We start from the raw sequence: 5,883 nt of genomic DNA, 5'->3' as shown, positions 1-5,883 counted from the left end.
CCAAGCCTCAGCCATCGGAAGCGACAGCCCAGAGCCATGGATGTTTTATGTATTTATTTATTTATTTGGCAGGACTCTCACATTTAACATAACATCTCATGAACAACAAGAATATTGTCTTTTTCATTTGAAGTGGGCCAAATCACTTATATTAAAAGTAAACTAATGAAAATTGCTGCTATAATTTGATTATTTTAATAAGCCATGGAATATGCTATGATCCCAGATTTTGAACAAGTGTGATACTAATGTGACCACAGTGTGCACAATTGCTGTTGCTCACAGTGGTCATCAGTGTGCTCCTGGAGCTTGTGTGTTTGCCTAGAGACACATGAAATATTAGAGGGAACATTGCTTACAACCATTACACCTTCAAAATGAACACAGTAACTATCTAAGCATAATCACTGGACAGAACAGTGCCAAAGACCAACGTAACTGAAATAATTTTAAAATTATTTACCGGTAAATATTACCCAGAAGTCTTATCGAGGTCATGTGACCAAAAGTCAAATAGTCCCGGTAAAATGCGGTAAATATTCATTAAATTCATACCATTGATTTTTACTGGTAAACAATTTTGTTAACTGCTGTTTTTAAATGTACTTTCTAAATAAATTTGACCTGATTTCAGCAGAGTTCATATGAAGAGGAGGAGGAAGGAAGGGGGAAGAGTCCCGCCCCCTCGTTGTCCCCCTCCCCACCCTCTGCAGAGCCTAAGTGAGATATTGGTATTTAAACACATATTGCACATATTAAACAAACATACTTTACCGTACAAAAACATTTAAAAAAACTTTTATTTAAATATGTATCAGTCTTGACTGACTGCTTAAGAAATAAATCTGACGACTTCTCCACCGCTCGCTGAGCTCGCATGATGGAAAGCGGAGGGGGAAAGACCCCTTCAGTTGTTCTCCGCTTCGTGTTCGGATGTGAGTTTAAGACTTAATATTTGAAAAGAATTAAAGTTTTATACTATGAAGTCTTCTGGATGGAAGACAAAACATTTCTCCCTTAAAGAAACTGGTCCAGATGAAATGATTTAACCTTTTTTTGTTATCTACCTGGATGATTGAGCTACAAACCTTTTTTTGTTTGTTTTATACTATTATCCTTTTAGTATATAATCATGTTTTAATAGCTTTACAATGTAAAAAAAAAAAAATTTTAAATGCACAAAACATTCATCATACATGTGTTCATCCTTCATCAGTTGTAAATTGCTTTAGTTATGATGGTTAAGTTTACATCCAGTGTGTGATAAACTGATAGTTCTTCTGTGTTTGATTCTAGTTTAATTTTTTAATTTTTATTTTTTTTCAAAATGAAACCCATTTTTTTCAAGTGCATCAGCTTTTGGAAAATCTTGTTTGTCAGGGTTGACAAAATAAATAAATAAATAAAAACTTCATCAGCTTTTTTTTTCCAGAAAGGGGTTTGGCCAAATGGTCCAAAGAAATCTTTAAAAAGTCCTGGATTAAAGGTTCATGTGTCATGTAGACAAATAAATTAATTGTTTTTCTGTGTTAGATTTTGTCAACATCACAAAAAATACCCCATAAGTCTTCATATTTATTTATACAACCACGGATCCTTTTTTGTTTATGTTATATTTTAAGATTAATTTGAGTATCTGAAGTCCGATCTGCTTCAAAGTCTGAGCAACACGGCATCGTTGCAGATGGTAGGGAAAAAGTTTGTGATCAGATTAAGTCTTCTCCATTGATCTCATCTGCTTTATCACTTTAGTTAAATTATTCTGCATCATAAAGCTTTAAAAAGGAAAAAATTGTTAAAGTTCTTATATTACTGTGTCTAATGTTTAATGTGCCAGATATGCAGATTTTCAAGATAAAAACAAGTCAAACAAGTGACAGAAACTGAACTAGACCAAGAGTAAAACAGCCTGCTTCAGTACAGTCTGTTAGATCCTATTAGCCTTAAAATAAAGCCAGAAACTCGTGAATCAGAACAAGGAAGTCCAAGATTCAATGAGTAAAATAACACCTTGGGCTGACCTGCTCCTTACACCAATCAGTGCTCCAAAGAGGGATTATTACCCCTGAGCAAACAGCAAACAAAGAAAAAGAACATCTGAGTATAAAACTGTCATTTAAGCATATATTGGTTGTAACTGGAGAGTAAAACATGCATCTGGTGGGAAAAGAGAGGGAAAGGGAAATCCCAGTGATTTGCTGTGTTTCAAATGGGTCTGAAAAGTTTTTACAGTAATTTTGTTGCTGTGTTGAATTAAAAGTGTCAGAGCTGCTAACCGGTCGGTCACTAAATTAAGTTCTGTACAAACACTGAAAGTCCAAGTTTTCAAAATCCCTGAGCTAAAATGATTTAGCACACATCCAGTATTGTGTAGTCAGCAACAAATGCTAAAGTTTACTGTCTGACTAAAAGATTAAATTACACTGTCACAGATTTTTTTTTTTTGTGCACGTGTGAACCAAAATTTAGTAAAATAGAAACCCATCCAGTGAAATATTTGAATAGTTCTTAATATTTAATGGTGTCAGCTGCTAGCTCAAAGCTAACCCCATGAATTCAGGTGATGAACATCAGGGAAAGATTTATTTTACCAACAAGGATTGAATGACTCTCAGGACATTCAAGAGTTGAAGGAAGTTTAGAAGATTACTGTAACTGGAATATTGAGGACGAGGAACTGCACACCTCAGTTCCGACTTGGTATGTGAGGCTATAAAAGAGCCGGAGCAGGTACGTCCCCATCATTCGACAACATGAAGGTCCTCCTGCTCACAGTTCTGGTCCTGCTGGTGTGCACCACACAGGGTGAGTCCAGGATCTTTTCAGTAAAGCACCAGATAATTTATTGTGTTTTGAGATACTGTACATTCATGTGAGATTTGTGTGCAGACCCGTGAGCTGTCTGAATGCTGAGTTTTGATGGATTTGTTTTTTTAGTGTTCACACTCCAGTGCTACACCTGCACAGATGAAAATGATCAAATCTGTCAGTCAGTGAGCACCTGCCAGGGCGCATCTGCATACTGTAAAACCACCGTCCAGGGTAGGTAGATCATCCTGCTGACTTTGAGTTTCTTACTCTTCATAAGCCGCATTATTGAAAACAGCTCAGTGATTGTTATATTGTTATATTTATTCATTGTTTTTTTTTGTTTTTTTTTTATCGAACAGGCAACGACATTTCTCGAAGTTGTGAGGAATTCTGTGCTGAGAACTTTTTCACGACCTGCTGCCAAGAGGACCTTTGCTAGAGCTGGATCCTGGCTTTCACCCCCACCTTCCAGATGATTGGAAACAGCCCGATGAAGAAATAAATAGCACAAATATTAATGCAAGATGATTTGCTTATGTATAAAAGAAAGTGTCATGTGATTGATCTGTCATTGATTTATGCTCCTAATAAAAACACCACATGTTATGTTCATAATTTCTTCACTTCTCAAATGGTGCAGCAACAAGCTGGGTGCTTCTCAAGGCTTTTGACCTGTTAGTGGTGCTACAGTGCAGGATTTAGATGAACAAGTCCAGTTTGTTGACATATTGTCAGCTTCCTATGCATCAGAATCTGCTTTTCCCGCACATTAAATCTTTACACAACATATTTACTGAAGTCGTGATTCATTCTTACCTATCAGTATTGTTCTCTGAGCTGAGATGGCACTGCCACTCTTTCTTTCTGTCGGACCACTTTTTACTCAGCAAGCCGGTTTAAAGGAAACAACGCAGCGTCATTCTAACATAACAAAGAGTGAATGAATATTAGATTGTCCCAAAAAAAGGAGGTTGATAAACATCCATCCATCCATTATCTTTACCTGCTTCTTCCTTTTCGGGTTGTGGGAGTCACTGATGGACCAAATTAAAGCTACAGCTTTGGGTGAGGAGAGGAGAAAAGTGTTTGTTTGGTTCATTAAATGGAGATTTAAACTCCTTTTTACAAGAATCGGTTTCATTTAATTTTTTTATATTACGTCTGTTTAAATCCCAAATACAAAACGTAAGTGTTCAGCCCCTTAGTGCTCACTGTTTTGTTGCTTTACAGCCCAGATTTTTAAAGGTAAAATAAAGAACTTAGAAAATTCAAATTATATTTTGGTGTGAAACTAACAAGAAAAAAAATCAGAGTGCTAAACTTTTTACATCATCAGCACTTTGTGGGACCCCCTTTTTCAGCAGTGAGTTTAAATCGTCGCTCCAGCGGTGCATTTTAAGTGTTTCTCCAGTGACGTGTTTAAAGTAATGCTCCGAAGTGTGTTGTAAGCGTCGCTCCGGTCATTGTACTGCTGGAAGGTGGTCCTCCGCCCACGTCTCAAATCTCTGGAACTCCAACTGTTTTCCCTCTTGAATCTTTCTGTTTTCTGTATCATCAATCTTTTTCTTCAACTCAGACCAGTTTCCCAGTTCCTGCTGATAACAAACATACCCACAGCATGATGTTGCCACCACCATGCTTCACTCTGTGGATGTCTCATCGCAATGAGAAATTCCACGTCTTTGCCAGACATGGTGTTGTCCTTGATAAACAAAAAACTTCTTCCAAATGTTTGTGGAGTCTTCAGTAAGCCTTTGGAGAAATTCTACTTGATTTGTTTTGTATTTTTCTTTAAGCAGCACTTTCAAAAGGAGCGGTTTTCTCCATCAAACTTCGTCAGTTTGGAGTATTTTGTGTAGTTGTGTATTTTTATCCACCGTGGCGAATACAGCTGCATCAAAACTGAATCGGTCTGAACAAAAACATTTTCAGTGTGTCACAGGGTCACGGAGATGTAGGTCATGTTTGTTAATCTCTGCAGATGTTTCTTCTGAGTGCAGTTTAAATATCATGTGGATTAAAATTGTGTTACTCACATTTTGTGGTACTGTTGCACTTCTTGCTGCTCTGTACATCTCGTCTGCATTAACTTTTAACACCATCCTCCCTCACAGACTGAGAGCCAAGCTGTCAGCTCTGGGACTCTCAAACTCAACCCATTTCTGGAGTAAGGACATCCCGATGGACCACACCCATAAATGGTCAGCATGGGTCCCCACACCTCCTCAGCCATCAGGGTTAGCACTGGTTCTCCTCAGGGCTATGTCCTGAGGCCCCTAATATTCACATTGCACACACACATGACTGTGCCGCCCAACACAGCAACTCAGTCTTCAGTAGATGACACCGCTGTGGTGGGGCTCATCTCTTGAGAGGGTGAATCTGCCAACAGGAACAAAGTGGAGTGTCTGACACCGTGGTGCACAAACAACCAAGACCCAGGAACTCATCATGGATTTCAGGAACAAGAAAATGGACCTTCAACCACTATACATTCAAGGGGACTGAGTCGAGAGGGTGACCCTGGATTCTCTTCACCCTCTGCTGAAGAACAGGAGGTATAGGAGCAAGTAATTCCCCTTCTCAGCAGCCTGAGGGTTTGCCAGAATCTCGAGCCAGTCAAGTGTTTCTATCTGTAGATGAACATATATCTGTGATATATTCATAAATTAAACGGATTCTTTAATTTTTCTGGACTGAGTTCTATTGTGCATTGAATTATTAAATGTGACATGAGACGTTAATTTTCTTTGACCCATCAAATGAATGCGGTCATTTATTAACAGAATCAAAGTTTAACATCACACATTTACATTAATTTGGCAAATTGATTTCAACAACAGCTTAATTAATTAGCTTCACAACTAGGAAACCATAAACATGGTATCCTTGCAGCTTTACAACAGACATTTCTGAAAATATCTGGATTAATTACTGGCAAGATAGAAGAGTTTTAAAGATGGAAATGAAGTTTATCTCGTAAGAGATGGGTGAGGGAATTTGTCTGTTATAACCAGAACAACATGCTCCTTTGGACCCAGCTTAACCAACGGTACACTTTGCGGTTGAAGA

This window comes from Nematolebias whitei, chromosome 6 (genome assembly GCF_014905685.2).
Source record: "Nematolebias whitei isolate Nwh7 chromosome 6, NemWhi1, whole genome shotgun sequence".
Taxonomy (NCBI): domain Eukaryota; kingdom Metazoa; phylum Chordata; class Actinopteri; order Cyprinodontiformes; family Rivulidae; genus Nematolebias; species Nematolebias whitei.
This window is presented reverse-complemented; position numbering follows the sequence as displayed.